The sequence below is a fragment of the Phyllobates terribilis genome, unplaced genomic scaffold (genome assembly GCF_046119375.1).
Source record: "Phyllobates terribilis strain yellow unplaced genomic scaffold, ASM4611937v1 Scaffold_9__5_contigs__length_417890890, whole genome shotgun sequence".
In the NCBI taxonomy this organism is placed as follows: Eukaryota; Metazoa; Chordata; class Amphibia; order Anura; family Dendrobatidae; genus Phyllobates; species Phyllobates terribilis.
Window position 1 is genome coordinate 256,393,000 of NW_027362769.1, and position 20,786 is coordinate 256,413,785.

General features: G+C 46.4%; 1 long non-coding RNA gene across 1 annotated transcript in view; it reads left to right on the top strand.

Moving 5' to 3' along the window:
• The first annotated feature begins 20,396 nt into the window (after positions 1 to 20,396).
• The window catches only part of LOC141160951 (uncharacterized), a 34,374-nt gene continuing 33,984 nt past the window's right edge, over positions 20,397 to 20,786 (top strand). Inside the window, exon 1 of the long non-coding RNA XR_012250593.1 lies at positions 20,397 to 20,507. This is a non-coding gene — a long non-coding RNA (uncharacterized lncRNA). The remainder of the gene's footprint in view (positions 20,508 to 20,786) is intronic.

Genomic DNA, 20,786 nt, shown 5'->3' on the forward strand with positions numbered 1-20,786 from the left:
TAGCATTACTTCCTGCTCACTATCGTCTCCATGGCGACTCTTCTGCAACTTCATAGGTCTTTATTATTACTACTTTCAACCATTCATTATCAAGCCCTTTCATTTCCCTTCAAACACATAGATTCATGATATGTAAAAAAACGGGAGAAAAAACAAGAGAGGGCTTGAGGGAAGCAGACCATTTTTTTGGATGAAAAAATATGATTGTTACACCAGTGTCCTAAAGTAACCTAATCTTTTACACATCTCATTATCTTATTTTCTCAATATATGATTATCAATAAATCTCCCTTATTCTTAGGGTTATGTTAATATATGAATACCATAATAATAGTCTTCTTCGCCTACCAAGGGCATCAAAGATTTTTTTTACAATTTCAAAACACCTGATTTCTGACAAGTCAATGTAAGGGGGTCTTTTTCTAAATTAAACAGCTATAGTTAAGTTGCTCGTTAAGCCCCATTGGAGCCATAGTATTTAGATGGAAGATCCATCTAGTTTCTTTTTGCTGTAAAACTCTGTCCATGTCCCCCCCTCTGCTGTTAGTCTTCATACAATCTATATTAATAAATGAAATTACATTCAAATTTCCCCCCAATGCATTGAATTCACATGATTAGCAATGGGCGTATCTCTGTTATGTGCAATATCATTTAAGTGCTCTCCTATTCTTCTTCTCATTTGCGGTATAGTTTTCCCTTTTTCTTTTTTTTTACAAATACATGTTGCTTTATATATAAAGAGTTTGTTTCTACAATTAATAAAACTTTTTATATCAAAGGATTCCCCAGCAACATTGCTCACAAATGTTTTTGCAGCATTGTCAAGGTGACCGGGCACTGAAAGGAAGTGCCGCTGTAATAGTAGTCATAATAACTAGTGATGAGCGAGCATGCTCGTTCCTACTTGGTACTCGCCCGAGCATCTCACTGCTCAAGATGCTCGGCGCTCGCCGAGTATTTCCGGGGTTGCTCAGCGGGAGCGTGGGTCCCCTCCCTGCATGTTTGGCGCTCTTTAGAGAGTCAATGAACATACAGGGATTGTCTGTCACACACACTGTAATGCCACAGCCATGTTGGTTGTGGCATTACAGTGATTGGCTGGCTGCACAGTGTCATCAGGTCTACACTGTGTGCAGAATTATTAGGCAAGTTGTATTTTAGAGGATTATTTTTTATTATTGATCAACAACTATGTTCTCAATCAACCCAAAAGGCACATAAATATCCAAGCTTAATATTTTTGGAAGTTGGAGTGGGGTTTTTTTAGATTTGGCTATCTCAGGAGGATATCTGTGTGTGCAGGTAACTATTACTGTGCAGAATTATTAGGCAACTTAATAAAAACCAAATATAATCCCATCTCACTTGTTTATTTTCACCAGGTAAACCAATATCAGTGCACAAAATTTAGAAATAAACATTTCTGACATGCAAAAACAAAAACCAAAAAAATTAGTGATCAATATAGCCACCTTTCTTTATGATGACACTCAACAGCCTTCCATCCATAGATTCTGTCAGTTGCTTGATGTGTTTTCGATCAACATTGTGTGCAGCAGCCACTGCAGCAGCCACCACAGCCTCCCAGATACTGTTCCGAGAGGTGTACTGTTTTCCCTCCCTGTAGATCTCACATTTTATGATCAACCACAGGTTCTCTATGGGATTCAGATCAGGTGAACAAGGGAGCCATGTCATTATTTTTTATTCTTTTAGACCTTTACTGGCCAGCCACGCTGTGGAGTAGTTGGATGCATGTGATGGAGCATTGTCCTGCATGAAAATCATGTTTTTCTTGAACAATACTGACTTCTTCCTGTACCACTGCTTGAAGAAGTTGTCTTCCAGAAACTGGCAGTAGGTCTGGGAGTTGAGCTTCACTCCATCCTCAACCCGAAAAGGTCCCACAAGTTCATCTTTGATGATACCAGCCCATACCAGTACCCCACCTCCACCTTGCTGGTGTCTGAGTCTGAGTGGAGCTCTGTGCCCTTTACTAATCCAGCCTCTGGCCCATCTATCTGGCCCATCAAGAGTCACTCTCATTTCATCAGTCCATAAAACCTTTGAAAAATCAGTCTTAAGATATTTCTTGGCCCATTCTTGACATTTTATCTTATGTTTCTTGTTCAAAGGTGGTTGTTTTTCAGCCTTCCTTACTTTGGCCATGTCCCTGAGTATCGCACACCTTGTGGTTTTTGATACTCCAGTAATATTGCAGCTCTGAAATATGGCAAAACTGGAGGCGAATGGCATCTTGGCAGCTTCACGCTTGATTTTCCTCATTTCATGGGCAGTTATTTTGCGCCTTTTTTGGCCAACATGCTTCTTGTGACCCTGTTGGCTATTTGCCATGAAACGCTTGATTGTTCGGTGATCACACTTCAAAAGTTTGGAAATTTCAAGACTACTGCATCCCTCTGCAAGACATCTCACAATTTTGGACTTTTCAGAGCCCGTCAAATCTCTCTTCTGACCCATTTTGCCAAGGAAAGGAAGTTGCCTAATAATTAAGCACACTTTATATAGGGTGTTGATGTCATTAGTCAACACCCCTCCTCATTACAGAGATGCACATCACCAGATTTACTTAATTGGTAGTTGGCTCTCAAGCCTATGCAGCTTGGAGTAGGACAACATGTATAAAAAGTATCATGTGATCAAAATACTCATTTGCCTAATAACTCTGCACGCAGTGTATCAAAAGATAGGAAACACAGCGCACATAGGGCTTTATCCGTATAAAAGTAAATACCAGGTCCCACAATCAGTCTGACTCACCTTCTGAGGTTGTGTGAGTCACAACCAACTGTGAAGCACCTGTCAGATGGCCGCTGCAGGAGACCCCGCTGATCAGTAAACAATGGGAGGAGATAAGAAGCCGGGCTGATCCTCCGCGCTGGTCCAGAGACACACAAGGATTAATGATAAACCAAAACTTTCTTTATTCCTTGGCATACGCGTTTCGTGGCTACACTGCCACTTCCTCAGGGCTACCAACTTAATCACAATCCACATATATATAACATATAACTACAAGTGTCACACATGACGTAATTTCCTGTGAAAACGCCCACATTGTACACAGCAAACTCTAAAAACTAAAAGCTCACACATTAAACAATTAATCATAAAAAGCATGACATTTTTCGCAATGAGATGAATCTCTAGTAAACCACAAGAAAATTTTATAGTATCTTTCAAAAATTAAAATTCTGGCATTCACCGGGATCGATCCCGTGAGGCAACATTACTCCAAAAACATGTAAGCCGTATCATAGCATGAGACCACTAAGCCACATAGCTATCTGAAGTCATCAGATGTAGCCCCATGTAAAACCACTATAGGGAGTACAAATAAATAAAAAAAATAAAAAAATAAAAAATAAAAAAAATAAAATAAAAAATAAATAAAAATAAAAATAAAAAAGGGGGGAAAATATTAGCTAAAAAATAGTTGTAATAATTTATATTAGCAGGAATAATGCCAGAATCATTTTCTCTGCAACACACTTCATCTTCTAAAAATATTAAAATAATCAATTAAAATAGTGGTACTCACTGGAATCAAACCCATGAAGCTAACTGCTTCAAAAGCATATAAACCTATTCACAGTATTAGCCCACTAAGCCATATCTCCTTCTGAGTAGTTTTGGTGTAGCTGCATATAAGACTCATGCAAGAAGTCTCATTATATTAAGGAAGTAAAACTAAAAAAGAAATATTACTAAATCCGAGTGTGACAGTTAAAAATATTATCAGTACCAACGACTTTACATCTCCAATTCATACCACCCATTCCATCTGTATAGAACCATCAGGGGACACTAGACATTATAAATCCTAAAATAAATCACTAATCTCATTCAAGCCATGGGGTTGAAGAGAATTGAGCTTATAAATCCAATATGTCTCGCGTGTTTTCAGACTCTGCCACCTATTTATAGCATTTTCAGGAATATGATCAATAGGTGTGACTTTCAAGCGTACATTTCCATTATGTGCTTGTGTACAATGACGTGACAATCCATGTTTATCATACCCTTTTCTAAAATTGTACCTGTGTGAATTTATTCTTTTGTGGAGAGGTTGGGACGTCCTCCCCACATACTGCTTGCCGCACTCACATTGTAACAAGTATATCACATAGCTAGTTGCACACGTCATCCTATGCTTAATGCAGCATTCTTTATTCGGATTATCTGATGAATGAAATTTCTCCACTCCGTTGGTAATAGAAGCACAACACAGACATCCTCTCCTATTACAATGGAAAGAGCCAAAAAGCTCAATCCTATTTGGGGAATTAGAAACCTTTTTATGGGTCCTATTCCTCATTCTACTGGGTGCTAATATATTCTTTAGAGTAGGTGCTCTTTTATATATCACCTTAGGTTTTAGGGGGGCTATACTACTGAGAGTTGGATCATTTCGCACTACACCCCAATGCTTCTCTAGAATCCACTTTATTTGATTACTGTGGACCGAATATGTTGTTATAAAATTGGTCCCAAATTCATCTAGTTTACCCTTACTTACACTCTCTGTTCTGCCCGTTAGTTCATGCTGTGAAAACCCTTTCACCTCTCTATATGCTCTATTAATTAGTTTACGGGGGTACCCCTTTTCCGAGAACCTCCCCTGGAGAACTTTGCTCTGTGCCTTAAAATCAGAATCAGAAGTACAATTCTTTCTGATCCAGAGGTACTGATTCTTGGGTTTGTTCCTTAACCACAGTTTGTAATGACCACTGTTAAAGTGCACATACTCATGCGAGTCAACTTTCTTAAAATAATTCTTTGTATGAATCTCCCCACCTTCTTCCTTGCATATACACAGGTCAAGAAAAGTGACAGCCTGTTCATCTATTGTGGGTGTCAACTCAAGTCCCCATATATTCCTCGCAATATCCTCAAGGAAATTCTCTACATCCCCACCCTCATTGTTGTAAATGATAAAAATATCATCAATAAATCTTCTGTAAAGAACGATGTTACGGTCAAAACGCCCGCGAAGGACATGCCAGGTCTCTAAAACACCCATGAATAAATTTGCATACGTAGGTGCTACTCTCGAGCCCATGGCTGTCCCCCGCGTCTGATGGTATATGACCTCATCAAATTCAAAATAATTATTTTCCAGGATAAATTTCACACTCCGAATGAGAAATTGTTTCTGTCTAATAGGCATAATCAATTCATCCACATATAACTCAAAGCATGATAAACCAATTTCATGTTCAATATTGGAATATAATCCTGTTACGTCCATAGTAACAAATAAAAAAACATTTTTCATCGCAATTCCCTTGTCTTGTATAAGATGGGTGGAATCTCTGAGGTAACTCCCAAGTTTTTTCACTGAATGATTCATAATTTGGTCAATATATGCTGCCAAATTAGCAGTAAGCGACCCTATACCCGCTATAATGGGGCACCCTGGAGGATTGTTAAATTTTTGCGTAGTTCCGGGAGATGGTAAAAAGTGGCTATAGTGGGATCTCTCACTCTCAGAAAGACCCTCTCGGATTTATTTAGGATGCCACTCTTATCTGCAGTATCTATTAATATTTTATATTGGTTCACCGCATCATTATACTCCGCTAGGCTAGATATCACATAGGTGTCCCTATCCGAGAGCAACCTATTTGCCTCCATAAGGTAGACCTCCCTATCTTGTATTACAATCCCCCCCCCTTTATCTGCAGATCTTATAACAATATTAGTATCATTCCTTAATGTCTCTATCCCCTCCATTTCAATCATTGAGAGATTTTTTATTTTATTATTCCTCAGATCAAGAGACTCAAAATCCCTTAGAGCCAAATCCGTAAATGTTTTAAGATGGTGTCCCTTATTATGTACGGGATAAAAGTTGGATTTCTCATTGCGAAAAATGTCATGCTTTTTATGATTAATTGTTCAATGTGTGAGCTTTTATGAGTGCTTTTAGTTTTTAGAGTTTGCTGTGTAAAATGTGGGCGTTTTCACAGGAAATTACATCATGTGTGACACTTGTAGTTATATGTTATATATATGTGGATTGTGATTGACTTGGTAGCCCTGAGGAAGTGGCAGTGTAGCCACCAAACGCGTAGGCCAAGGAACAAAGAAGGTTTGGTTTATCATTAATCCTTGTGTGTCTCTGGACCAGCGCGGAGGATCAGCCCGGCTTCTTATCTCCTCTCATTGCACGCAGTGTATATCAGACCTGGCACCACCATGCTCATCACAGTCTACTCCGGAATCAGACAGTGTAGGGAGAGGTGCTGCTGAGCTAGGAAGAGATTTGCTTGTTTATTACTGTAGGTATACCACAATATATTATACACATATTCATCTCAACTAACAGTCCTTCTGAGGACTAATCCAGCTGCATAGATATCAGTGCTAGGCAGGCAGGTAGTGTATGTGGCGGACTGCAATGCATATAGCAAGAGGGTCCATTCCAGTTCTGTCTGCTGCTGGTGCATTTACAGATATTTCTAGAAATAGCCCCAGGTATCAGAGGTCAGGAATAGTTTTTTGGAGATCCCAATCCTGATTATTTGCTTAAAAAGCTATCCAGAGAACACCATTTTTCTGTTCCATTTGCTTGTTGGCAATGCAGAATACAGCCAGATCCTTTCCATATTACAGCACTAAAAATCCATCAATTTAAAACTGTGGTTTGTTTGTCACACGGATCACATATAAGTGCGCTGAAAATTCTGCCATTTCTGGCCTCCATTGAAATTTTGTTGCAGCGTTTTAGCGAAGTTATTGACACGAGGTTGCTGGTAAAAATAGTTACCTACAGACCGTCACACGCATCACATATCACTGCGGTTCAAATCCAGACATTTGTAGTAAATGTGGAAAATATTGTCCTGTATTTAAAACGGGCAAGGCGCTTGGCAAGGGACGGGGAAGTGGACATGATTGTGATGATGGGGCTTGCAGAGGACGAGTCCAAGGCTGTGGGCTAGCTGAAATTGTGCCACAACAAACACCCACATCTTCTTGCTCGACCTTCCAATTAATAGGGGACCACAGAACACCACTATTGAACACAGAGCAGTGAGAAAAGGTTATTGGTTGGATAGCAAATAATGCTTCCAGTCACTTAGCCACCACCACCACCCTGTCGTCCACATGGTCAAGTCTCAGTAGCCGTGAGTCTGGACTGCATATTCCTCACCCTGATCCTCCTTCCTCACACCATTCCGAGTGCCCGGAGACAACTGATGGCACACTTGGACACTCTGAAGAGCTGTTCACTTTTCCATTTATAGATTTGGGCCTCTCGCCCAGTCCACTTGAAGAGGGGCAAGAGGAGATCGCATGTAGCCATGCCCAAATAATTGAACAGCCATGGTCACACAAAGGTGACAGTGGGAAAGTGTCACAAGAGGTTGACGATGATGAGACACAATTGCCAGAAAGTCTGGAGGAGGACCAGGGAGCGGAAGTGGAGGACGAGGTAGTGGATGATATAGTAACTGACCCAACCTGACAGGGGGACATACAGAGCGAGGACAGCAGCACACATGGGGAGGGAGGCATAGCACCACAACAGGCAGGAAGAAGCAGTGTGGTGGACACAGACAGAAGAAGGGAAACTGTTCCCCGTAACATCAACAGGGATAGCAAAACTACCAGCCTGATGACCACCAGCATGATCAGGCACATGGCAGCAAAGCACCCAACTAGGTGGGCCGAACCCCAGGGTCCAGGAACAATGTCTGCGGGTGGCACCACTGTTTCTTCCGCTGCTGTGCGTGCAAGCCAATTCTCTGTCCATGGCGCATGCAAAGATAACTCCTGCCATGCACCTGTCGTTGCACACTCTCAAATAGCACCATCAGCAAGCACGTCCACGTCCTTGTCCCATCACAGCGTTCAGTTGTCCCTACCCCAGTCCTTGGAATGCAAGCGCAAATACGCAGCCAACGCCCCACAGGCCACACTACTAAATTCACACATTTCGCGACTGCTTGCACTCGAAATGTTGCCTTTTAAGTTCGTGGAGACAGAAGCGTTCCGTAAGCTGATGGCGGCGGCCGTCCCTCGGTACTTGGTCCCCAGCCACCACTATTTCTCCCGGTGTGCTGTCCCTGCATTACATGAGCAGGTGTCCCACAACTTTAGCCGTGCCTTCAACAACGCACTTACTGGGAAAGTCCACCTAACCACGAACACGTGGACAAGTGCTTACGGGCAGGGATGGTACATCTCACTGACGGCACACTGGGCTAACATAGTGGAAGCGGGGACCCAGTTGAACCTTGGGATGGAAGATGTCCTCCCGACGCAGTGGTTTGACGGCCCTAGGTCAATCAGGGTTGCCCCCACATTCTACAGCTCCTGCACCTCCTCCTCCTCTTCAGCATCCATCTCTGAAATGACCACATCAGTCGCAATCTTGAAGCACTTCAGCACTGCCTCAGCCAAGTGGCAACAGGCTGTGCTGAAGCTAATATGCTTAGGTCACAATCCACACAATGCTAAAGAGTTGTGGACAACTCTGAAAGAGCAGGCAGATCTGTGGCTGACATCGCTAAACCTATAGCCAGGAATGGTCATGTGTGACAATGGCCGGAGCCTGGTGACTGCTTTGAGGCGAGGCGAGCTCACACACGTACCATGTCTGGCCCATGCGCTTAACCTTGTGGTTCAGCGGTTTCTCAAAATCTACCCTGGAGTGCCGGATCTTCTTGTCAAAAACGCCACTGTGTGCCCATTTTAGAAAGTCACCTACAGCTTCCGCCACCCTTGCCATGTTTCAATAGCATTTGCAGCTTCTGGCTCACCGACTAGTGTGTGATGTCCCCACGCGTTAGAACTCTACATTGCAGATGTAGGGGAAGGATTTGTGAGCAGAAGAGGGCAGTTGTTGACTACCAGCATCAACAAGGCCGTCGGTATTCACTTCAGACCTCAGGAGTGGGCATGGATGTTAGACATATGTACCATCCTCCTAAACTTTGAGGACTCCACCAAGATGGTGAATGGCGATGATGCCATAATTAGTGTCAATTTCCCACTTCTCTGTCTTCTGAAATGCTCTCTGCTCACAATCAAAGAGGATGCATTGCAGGCGGAGCACAATGAGATGGAGCAAGGAACCATACAGAGTGATTGCACACAGCCCAGCCTCATCTCATCCCAATGTGGATTGGGTGACAATGAGGAAGAGGAGGAGGAGGATCTAGTTTCTTGCACTATAGACGGTACTATCTGCACAACTGTCATACCGTCTGTTCAGCGTGGATGGCATGAGGACAGGGAGGAGAAGGAGGCGGAGGAGAAGAGCAAGGTCAGTCGTCCTTTTGATGAGGACACAGAAGTCTTGCCTGTTAGCAGTCTGGCACACATGGCTGAGTTTATGTTACGCTGCTTTTCCCATAACCCTCGCGTTCTCAAAATTTTGGGTGACAGTCATTACTGGTTGGTGACACTTCTAGAACCACGCTACAAGGAGAACTTTCTATCTCTAATTCCGGAGGTGGACAGGTCTACTAAAATGGGGCAGCACCAGAAGGCCCTTGTTGCGGAATTATTAAAAAAATTCCCATCTGAAAACGCTGGCGTCAGAGGTCACAGTTCATTGGACAACCAAGGAATACAGCAGAGAGAGACAAAATTCCAATCCAGCAGAGGCAGGGGAACACTGTCAAAGTTCTGGGACAGTTTTCTTAGACCCTCTCATCTTACAGGCCCTGAGGTGCGGGGTTCTCTCACAAGGAGTGCAAAGCTTGGGAAGATGCTGACCGTACCAACGTCCTCCGTGATTCCTCTGTGCCTTATAATTATTGGGTATCCAAGCTGGACACGTGGCATGAATTGGCTCTCTACGCCTTGGAGGTCCTGGCCTTTGTCAGAGTGGGTTTTTAGTGCCGCTGGTGGAATTATAACTGATAAGCGCATCTGCCTGTCAACTGAAAATGAGGACAGGCTGACTCTTATAACAAAGAACAAGGGCTGTATTGGGAAAGACTTCTCAACAACACCGAATGATAGCAGAGTAACATAAACTCAAATCCAGTGTCTTTTTTTGGGAGGTCTATTCCCATGCACCTCTTCACACCTACACATGGGTATACGCTTCCTGATTTTGTCTATTTGCTCATGTCCTTCTTCTCCTCCATTACCATATCATTCACTACCATATCTACCATATCACCTCCTCCACGTGTCTTGCAAAGGGCATTGGAGTTCTTCCAAATTTTTGGCAGCTTTTGCATTCACTGCATAGGTAAACACTATGGGAGACCCACTTCCTAATAATGGGAACAGTTTTTCATGAGGCCCTCTACGTCTCTTCCAAGGGGCATTGGAGTGCCTCCAAATTTTTGGCTGCTTTTGCATTCACTGCATAGGCAAACACTATGGGAGACCCACTTCCTAACAGTGAGAACATTGTTTTTAGGAGGCTCTCTGACCTCTATGTCTCTTGCAAGGGGCATTGGAGTTCCTCCAAATTTTAGGCAGCTTTTGCATTCACTGCATAGGCAAACACAATGAGAGACCCATTTCCTAATAATGGGAACATTTTTTCATGAGGCCCTCTACGTCTCTTCCAAGGGGCATTGCAGTGCCTCCAAATTTTTGGCAGCTTTTGCATTTACTGCATAGGAAAACACTATGGGAGACCCACTTCCTAATAATGGGAACATTGATTTTAGGGTCTCTCTGACCTCTACGTCTCTTGCAGGGGGCATTGGAGTTCCTCCAAATTTTTGGAAGCCCTTGCAGTCACTGCATATGCAATAACAGTATAGGAGACCCACTCGTTAATAATGGAAACAACAAAGCATAGCAGGCTGATAGCTCTCTAACTATAACGAGGGCCGACTGCTGGCCCTTTAAGAGTAGTAAGGGCCGCCTGATGGCCATATAAAAATAGGCTTTGTGACTTTCAGAGTCCCTCTATCATAAATGAAGCAGAATGTGTCGGATGATGTGTCACACCCCACATGCCCAGATAAGGTTGTAAAATGTTAAAATGACATTTCCCTGTGAATGCATTTGTCTTGGTTGAAAGAAATGCCAAAGTACAAAAACGCATCAAAAACAATACATGTGAACAATGCCCAAGGTGTGGAGGAGCATTTTTGTGCTTGGTTATTTATTTTGCCTTATATACAGGTCTGTAACGGGTCTGGGAGGCGGAACCTCTGAGCTACTATACAAGGGGGCAGTCCTTGTAAGGGAGCGGGTGGCGACCAGGGAAGACGGGCAGGAGGTCACAGCAGGTGACCGGGACAGTCTCTGAGTGAACGGGCTGGAGGTCACAGCAAGTGACCGGGGCAGTCTCTGAATGAACGGGCAGATGGTCACGGCAAGTGACCGGGGCAGTCTCTGGATGAACGGGCAGATGGTCACGGCAAGTGACCGGGGCAGTCTGGATGAACGGGCAGATGGTCACGGCAAGTGACCGGGGCAGTCTCTAGGTAAAGGGTTGGTACGACCTGTGGCGGCTGATGATAGACGTGAGCTCCCAGGTGAGCAGGCAAGAGTCTCTGGATGAACGGGTGCTCACAGCATGTGACGGCGGAGCCTCCAGGAAGACCAACAGACAGGCGGCAGATGAGCGCTCCCAGGTGAGCGGGCAGAAGTCTCTGGACAGGAGGGTGGTCACAGCACGTGACGGCAGAGCCTCCAGGTAGGCTAGCAGACAGGCAGCAGATGAGCACTCCCAGGTGAGCGAGCAGGAGTCACTGGACAGGCAGGTGGTCACAGCACGTGACGGCGGAGCCTCCAGGTAGACTAGCAGGCAGGTAGCTGGTGTGTGCTCCCAGGTGAGCGGGCAAGCTGGTCCATAGACAGACTGACAGGAGATGGAAGGCAGACCGTCGGACCTCAGGCAAGCAGGCAGTTGGCTGATGTGCGCTCCCAGGTGAGCGGGCAGGCTGGTCCTTAGACAGACTGACAGGAGTAGTAAGGCAGACCGTTGGACCTCAGACTAGCAGGCAGGTAGCAGATAATCAGGCAGGAATCTGGCAGGAAACTGGCAGGTAACTGGCAGGTAACTGGCAACGGGACCTGAGGGCTGAAGCAGAGTAGTGAACAGTGCAACAACATTGCTCGGGCACCTCCATTTTGGAGGAGGTGCCTTAAATATGGTGAAGTCCTCCGGCCATTGGCCGGGGACTCCTTAGGACGGCGCACGCGGCCCCTTTAAGAGGGAGGGAGAGCGCGCGCGCGCGCGCCCTAAGCACAGTGGACGGGAAGGAGCGCGCGCTGCCAGCAGAGCGGGAGGAGGACGCCGGGCACGGAGCAGGGAGGTGAGGGGAACAGCGTCCCTGCCTAGCAGAGGGCAGGGACGCCGGCGCTACAGTACCCCCCCTTTAGGCCCCCCCTTTTTTAGGCCAGACAGAAATTTAGCTAGGATAAGAGGGGCATGGATGTTCTCCCGGGGCTCCCACGTTCTCTCCTCAGGACCAAACCCCCTCCAATCTACTAGAAAAAAGGTCTTTCCTCTTACCCTTTTGGTGGCAAGAATGTTCTCTACCTCAAACTCGTCCTCAGCAGAAACCGGAGCAGGAGGCGTACCTGTAGACTTGGAAAAAGAGTTAAGTACCACAGGTTTGAGGAGAGATACATGGAAGGAGTTAGGGATCCGTAAGTTGGCCGGGAGTTTTAATTTATAGGCCACCGGGTTGATCTGACTGATGACCTCCAGAGGACCGATGAACCGAGGCCCTAACTTGTAAGAAGGTACCTTGAGTCGGACATATTTAGACGAGAGCCAGACTTTATCTCGAGGACGAAATTGCGGAGGATCCAGGCGTTTTTTGTCAGCGTGTCTTTTCATCCGTTCGGACGACTGGAGGAGTGCGGATCGGGTACTCTCCCAAATGGAGGAAAATTTGCTAACGAGAGATTCCGCAGCCGGGTTGTCCACAGAGGTGGAGATAGGAAAAGGAATCCGAGGATGCTGACCGAAGACTACAAAAAACGGGGATTTGGAAGAGGATTCGCTCTCGTGATTGTTATAGGAGAACTCGGCCCATGGTAGGAGATCCACCCAGTCAGAATGATGGGCATTAACGAAGTGCCGGAGGTAACTGGTCAGGTTCTGATTGATCCGCTCCACTTGACCATTAGACTGTGGGTGGTAAGCAGAAGAGAAGTCCAGGGTGACGTCTAGCAGTTTACAAGTGGCTCTCCAGAAACGTGAGGTGAATTGTACCCCACGATCCGACACGATGTGGAGGGGCAGGCCATGAAGACGGAAGATGTGGCGGATAAAGTCTTTAGCCAGCTCGGGTGCAGACGGGAGACCAAGCAGGGGAATAAAGTGAGCCATCTTGGAAAAGCGGTCAGCGACCACCCAAATGACCGTACAACCGGCAGAGACGGGGAGATCAGTTATGAAGTCCATAGCAATATGCTGCCAGGGGGCAGCAGGCACAGGAAGCAGAAGAAGGCGACCGGCTGGAAGGTGTCTCGGGATTTTGTTGCGGGCGCAGGACACACAGGCAGAAACAAAGTCTATTACGTCCTTGTGCAGGGTAGGCCACCAGTAGTGCCGGGCAATAAGCTGGAGGGTCTTTTTCTGACCGGCGTGGCCAGCTAGTTTAGACGAGTGACCCCAGTGTAGGATCTTCTCCCGATCAGGTACTGATACGAACGTCTTACCGGGAGGGAGACGATTTAGGCTCACGGGAGCCACCTGTATTACTCTGGCGGGATCGATGATATGTTTAGGTTCTTCCTCAAGATCGGACACCAGAAAGGATCGGGACAAGGCATCTGCTTTGACATTTTTGTCAGCCGGGCGAAAATGAAGAACAAAATCAAAGCGAGCAAAAAACAAGGACCACCGGGCTTGGCGCGGGTTAAGTCTCTGGGCATGCTGGAGGTAAGCCAAGTTCTTGTGGTCAGTGTAAATTATTACCGGGTGAAGAGCCCCCTCGAGTAGGTAACGCCACTCCTCCAATGCCAGTTTGATGGCCAATAACCCTCGGTCTCCTATGGAGTAGTTGCGCTCAGAAGAGGAGAAGAGTTTGGAGAAGAAGCCACAAGTTACCATTCTCCCGGAAGATGATTTTTGAGTAAGTACCGCTCCGGCTCCAGAGGAGGAGGCGTCAACTTCCAGGAAGAACTGCTTGTTGCCGTCCGGGCGATGTAGCACCGGGGCGGAAGAGAAGGCCTGTTTTAGGGAAAGAAAGGCCTCCTCTGCTTCGGGCGGCCACTCTTTGGGATTAGTGCCCTTACGGGTGAGCGCGGAAATTGGGGCAGTCCGGGAAGAGAAGTGTGGTATGAAGAGGCGGTAGTAGTTGGCAAAGCCCAGGAATCGCTGAATGGCCTTCAACCCCTCCGGTCGAGGCCATTTCTCGATGGCAGACAGTTTCTCTGGATCCATTCGTAGGCCGGTCTGAGAAATAATGTAGCCCAAAAACGGAAGCGAGGTCTGCTCAAAGAGGCATTTCTCGTATTTAGCGAAGAAGTGATTCTGCCTGAGCCTGAGCAGGACCTGACGAACGTCCCTCCGGTGAGTCTGGAGATCCGGAGAGAAGACCAAGATGTCGTCCAGGTACACCACTACGCAGGAGTAGAGAAGGTCCCGGAAGATGTCATTGACCAACTCTTGAAAGACGGCAGGAGCGTTACAGAGACCAAAGGGCATTACCAGATATTCATAGTGGCCGTCCCGGGTGTTGAATGCCGTCTTCCATTCATCCCCCTGACGGATACGAACCAGGTTGTACGCCCCACGGAGGTCCAGTTTGGTGAAGATTCTAGCCCCCCTCAGACGATCAAATAACTCCGGAATGAGCGGAAGGGGGTACTTATTCTTCACCGTGATCTGGTTAAGGCCTCTATAGTCTATACAGGGACGGAGAGAGCTGTCCTTCTTTTTGACGAAAAAGAAGCCTGCTCCCGCCGGGGAGGTAGATTTCCGGATGAATCCCCTGGCCAGATTCTCCTCAATATATTCGGACATCGACCGAGTCTCAGCAGCGGATAAAGGATAAATACGCCCACGGGGAGGAGTAGTACCAGGTAACAGGTCGATAGGGCAGTCGTATGGTCTATGAGGAGGTAGTGTCTCTGCTTCCTTTTTATTAAAGACATCAGCATAAGACCAATAAGGAATCGGAAGTCCAGGTAGATTAGCTGGGGTAGGAGAAGGACGGACGGGATGGACGGGAACCAGACAGGTATTATGGCAGTCCTGTCCCCAGCGAAGGACTTCTCCGGTCTGCCAGTCAAGCACGGGTGCATGTCTCTGGAACCAAGGTAGGCCTAGCAAGAGGGCGTGAGAGAGTCCAGGCAGAACATGAAAGGAGATACTCTCAGAATGCAGCATTCCCACCTGCAGAGTAATGGATTCGGTGATGAGTTGGATGGGGCGTGGTAAGAGACCCCCATCCACGGCAGCAACAGACAAGGGCACAGCCAGAGGTTTGGTGGGGATGCGGTATTTCTCTACCAGGGACTGTGAAATAAGATTCCGGCTGCTCCAGAGTCAAGTTGGGCTAGTTCGAAATAACGGTTCTCCCCGCAGACGATTGAGACTGACAGCAGCAGAGATGGAGAGGATTTATTCTTGTCTAGGTTGACCTCTCTGAGCGAACCTAGACACAGGCGTTTCCCGACCTCTCCGGGCAGGCACGGATCCGGTGCTCCCTACTGCCACAGTAGAAGCAGCTCCCTTCGGCACGGCGTAAATCCTGACGGGTTTTGACCATCTTGGCCTGGTCAACCTGCATAGACTCAGGAGAGTGTACCTGGGTAGAGACGGAGGGAGTGACGGGTTTCTGAAAAGTAGGAGCTAGACGTGGAAACCTCCTCTCACGGGTGACCTCTTTGGCACGCTCCTGGAACCGTAGGTCAATCCGGGTGGCAAGAGTTATTAGGTCATCGAGAGTGGTAGGAATGTCCCGACCGGCAAGTTCATCTTTAATACGGCCGGACAGACCCTCCCAGAAGACGGATACCAGAGCGTCGTTATCCCAGGCCAGCTCCGAGGCAAGGGTACGGAACCGTATGGCATATTGGCCCACGGTGAGACTTCCCTGACGGAGGCGTAGCAGTGATGATGCGGATGAGGTCTTCCGTCCGGGTTCGTCGAAGACTTTCCGGAAAGCCGTGAGAAAAGCAGGCAAGTTGGACACCAGGGGGTCTCCTCTCTCCCATAGAGGATTTAGCCAGGCCAGGGCCTCCCCGGTGAGATGGGACATGATGAATGCAATTTTGGCCCGGTCGGAGTTAAACTGGTAGGACAATAGTTCAAAGTGCAGGGTGCACTGATTTATGAAGCCCCGAGCCTGGGCGGAGTCGCCTCCGAAGCGAGGAGGTGCAGAAAGCCGGGGTCCGGGGTAGGATATCACATGGTATTAGTGGGCAGCGGAGCTGCCGGATTGCGAGACATGGCACTGGCGGAGGTTGCTCGTGGAGCAGTCAGAGTGTCCAGGCGAGTATTGACATTCTGCAGGTGACCCAGGATGGACTCCTGTTGGGACCTTTGACGGGACAGTTCATGACACAGGTCCGAGAGCGAGGGAGCTTAGGTGCCACCGGGTTCCATGGCCCGAGCAAACTGTAACGGGTCTGGGAGGCGGAACCTCTAAGCTACTATACAAGGGGGCAGTCCTTGTAAGGGAGCGGGTGGCGACCAGGGAAGACGGGCAGGAGGTCACAGCAGGTGACCGGGACAGTCTCTGAATGAACGGGCAGATGGTCACGGCAAGTGACCGGGGCAGTCTCTGGATGAACGGGCAGATGGTCACGGCAAGTGACCGGGGCAGTCTCTGGATGAACGGGCAGATGGTCACGGCAAGTGACCGGGGCAGTCTCTGGATGAACGGGCAGATGGTCACGGCAAGTGACCGGGGCAGTCTCTGGATGAACGGGCAGATGGTCACGGCAAGTGACCGGGGCAGTCTCTAGGTAAAGGGTTGGTATGACCTGTGGCGGCTGATGATAGACGTGAGCTCCCAGGTGAGCAGGCGAGAGTCTCTGGATGAACGGGTGATCACAGCATGTGACGGCGGAGCCTCCAGGAAGACCAACAGACAGGCGGCAGATGAGCGCTCCCAGGTGAGCGGGCAGAAGTCTCTGGACAGGAGGGTGGTCACAGCACGTGACGGCAGAGCCTCCAGGTAGGCTAGCAGACAGGCAGCAGATGAGCACTCCCAGGTGAGCGAGCAGGAGTCACTGGACAGGCAGGTGGTCACAGCACGTGACGGCGGAGCCTCCAGGTAGACTAGCAGGCAGGTAGCTGGTGTGTGCTCCCAGGTGAGCGGGCAAGCTGGTCCATAGACAGACTGACAGGAGATGGAAGGCAGACCATTGGACCTCAGGCAAGCAGGCAGGTGGCTGATGTGCGCTCCCAGGTGAGCGGGCAGGCTGGTCCTTAGACAGACTGACAGGAGTAGTAAGGCAGACCGTCGGACCTCAGACTAGCAGGCAGGTAGCAGATAATCAGGCAGGAATCTGGCAGGAAACTGGCAGGTAACTGGCAGGTAACTGGCAACGGGACCTGAGGGCTGAAGCAGAGTAGTGAACAGTGCAACAACATTGCTCGGGCACCTCCATTTTGGAGGAGGTGCCTTAAATATGGTGAAGTCCTCCGGCCATTGGCCGGGGACTCCTTAGGATGGCGCGCGCGGCCCCTTTAAGAGGGAGGGAGAGAGCGCGCGCGCGCGCCCTAAGCACAGTGGGCGGGAAGGAGCGCGCGCTGCCAGCAGAGCGGGAGGAGGACGCCGGGCACGGAGCAGGGAGGTGAGGGGAACAGCGTCCCTGCCTAGCAGAGGGCAGGGACGCCGGCGCTACAAGGTCATTACCCTGGAAAGGATGTTCCTTAACATATTTCCCAGGAAAATCCATTTGGGTTTAGTTTTTGTATGTTTTATTGTGAGTCCGTTAAAGTGGCGTAATAACTCTGATAACATTGTTGTCAGTAGTGACTTGGGAGTCAGAAATTCTTTCAGGAGTCTTCCCCATGCTGTTCCCATGTCATTTGAGCACTGTTCCCATCGATTTGGGCAATTTTTAGGCCCTCCGCAGACCGCCGGGGGGAGCCGCCTGAAAAATGTTCAAGTTTCCCATAGACTTACATTGGACTCTTTGGTCGGATCGAGCACCCGAACATTCCTATTTGCTCGACCTGAGCAACGTGAACCCGAGCATTTTAGTGCTCGCCCATCACTAATAGTAACCTAATATTGAGAAGGATCTAGGCTCCACCCCGGAAATGAGGTAGGATAGCTGAAATGTAGGGAACACAAACTTATTTAAATGAAGAAAGCTAGTGTGGGGGTTATCTCCCCATATATTTTTGCTGGAATGGGAGTGATAGCAGCACTCTGCACCACTAGGAGTGAACAGTCACCACTGTGAGGTTCATTGAAAGATTTTTTAGTTTTTAATCACTTTGGTACTTTACAAGCATGGAGTTACTCTTTCCTCTGCAGCATTTGTGCCTTTTCGAATACCAAACATACTCCCTTGATGACTTCTCTGAAGGGAGAAAGAAACACTTGGGGAGGGATTCTTATGAGATAAAGTGTAAGGTACACTTGGGTACTGCTCTTATTAGGGCAGGAGCTACCACCAGAGGCACAATAGGGTAGCATTAGTCCAAGAACAAGATCTATGTGTATGGATGAAAATCCCTGATAGTGTCTGCAAGCAAAATGGGTGAGATCCACACATTTTTTCCTTCTATAATGCACTAAAGCACTTTTTGTGATTATTGATATTATTTAACAATCAGGACAAGGAATATGTATAAGAGATCTAAGTTTATGGGTATAAGATCCTAACATTGTTGATATCTGTAACTGGTCTGTGTCCTGATATTAATAGGGGTATATTCTGTTATGCTGATGGAGGATACAATAATTTTATAAATAGAAGTAAAGGTTAAGTTTTAAGAGAATCCTCATGGCTGTTTTGTTGTTAAAGAATCTCAGGTATTTCCCTGCCGTACTTTAAGCAGGTTTTTGCTATTTTTCTGACTTCACATACGGCAATAAGACTAGTTCCCTGGATCAGCATCCCATCACAGAATCTAGTACCCATAACTTGTAATATACTTTTCAAAAAAGGCATCCAGGGCCTGTTTGTACTTTTTTAGTGAATCAACCATTACAATATCATGTGGCAGAGAGTTCCATAGTCTAACTATGCACAGTAAACTTTGAAATTCATTGGGGTTATTGTGGTTGTGAGAGTTGACATCCATCATGATCGAATAAACCCCTATAAAAAATGGGATGTAGAAAAAAGTAACGGATAAATGTGTAATTCCGTATTGGTAAATACATGACTTTCCTGCTTGACTCCCCTGTTTTTAAACCTTTTTAATCATACATTTACTAATAAGGAATTACATATTTATATGTTTCTTTTTTCTATGTACCATTTTTCTATAGTGGTTTATTCTTTACAATGTAATTTAGCCATTTTATAGTTATACACTTTATATAGGTGCACTCTACTTTACTTCTTAATTTTCTGTTGATATTTTCGCTACCTTTTGTTTGCGGTAATTTTGCATATTGACTTTCTGACTGTTTTTTTCACAGATTGCACAGCATCAGCCAGCATGAATTATAAAGCTAGAGAATGTTTATGGATGTCTCAATTGAACAAGGTTTTTAGCAGAGGGTCCACTGATTTGGTGCTGCTTGGTTAGAGAGATGTGGTTGAGATTTAAAATGCCATCAGAATTACAAAGAGGTACCGAAATCTGGTGGAATAAGGATTTTTTGAAAAGTTATTTACATTAGGTTTACATTACAGAGGTTTGAGAGTTCAAGTCTTTGCCTCCTTTACCATTGAGGATGAATTGTTCATAACCCAATGGAAGGAGATTTACACCAAAAGTTCATTGACATGCATGGAACTCTTAATTGGTCTAAAGAAGAAAACCTTAGGATGAAATAGGAAAGGACAATGATGATATGTTCAATCAACTTGCAAAAGAATCTACTCCTGAAAATTCAATTGCTATTAATCAACAAATAGACAAACAGTTTGATGATTGGGAGAAGGAAATATGTGACCTTCAAATGAAGAAATCATCATGAAACTTGTTGATTTTTCACAGAAGAGTGTTTACCATTGAAGAAGTATAACCATTGATACACACAGTAGGTCTTTATCTTTGTCGTCTATAGTGTCATTTGATAACCAGTCAGATTCTTCAATGTTGTCCCGTTTTGGCCAGACCACCAAAGAGGAAGTTAAAATCGAAACAATGTTAAAATAAACACATACAATTGCCTTCTAACTCATGTCGCAATATGCCCAAGGTAATTCATTTATTTAACCACATTTTATCCTCAACTGATGTGGCTGTGTTTTCTAAGGGTTTGAACTTTACTCCTTGAGCTCAGTTCAATTTTTTTACAGCTATAAAAGATTTGCATATCTTTGTGAGATCTTTATTTTTCAAATGATTTCACAATGAAGAGATTAAACATCATTTTCCAACAGTTAAGGAACAGGAGGCTCTGCAGATTTTTGAGGACCTACCGGCTGAACATTGACAGATGGTGTAGGTAAGATTCCAGCAGCAATTTGTCCTTCATTGAAAATATTTCCACCTTTATCCACATGCCCGAGTATTGGCCTGTTTGTTAAGCTGGTCTCCAAAGTATTTGCACAGATACAATTTGGCACATTTAATGCTAATATTATACGAGAAAGACACAGTTTGAATAGTTTGAAGAAACTGCAGGATGATACTCAGCCCTCTCTCACCCTTCAGTGTGGCTCTTACTCAAATACTGCCGGCAGCACATCAACATGCGGTATCTCCAAAGATCCTAACGTTGCTT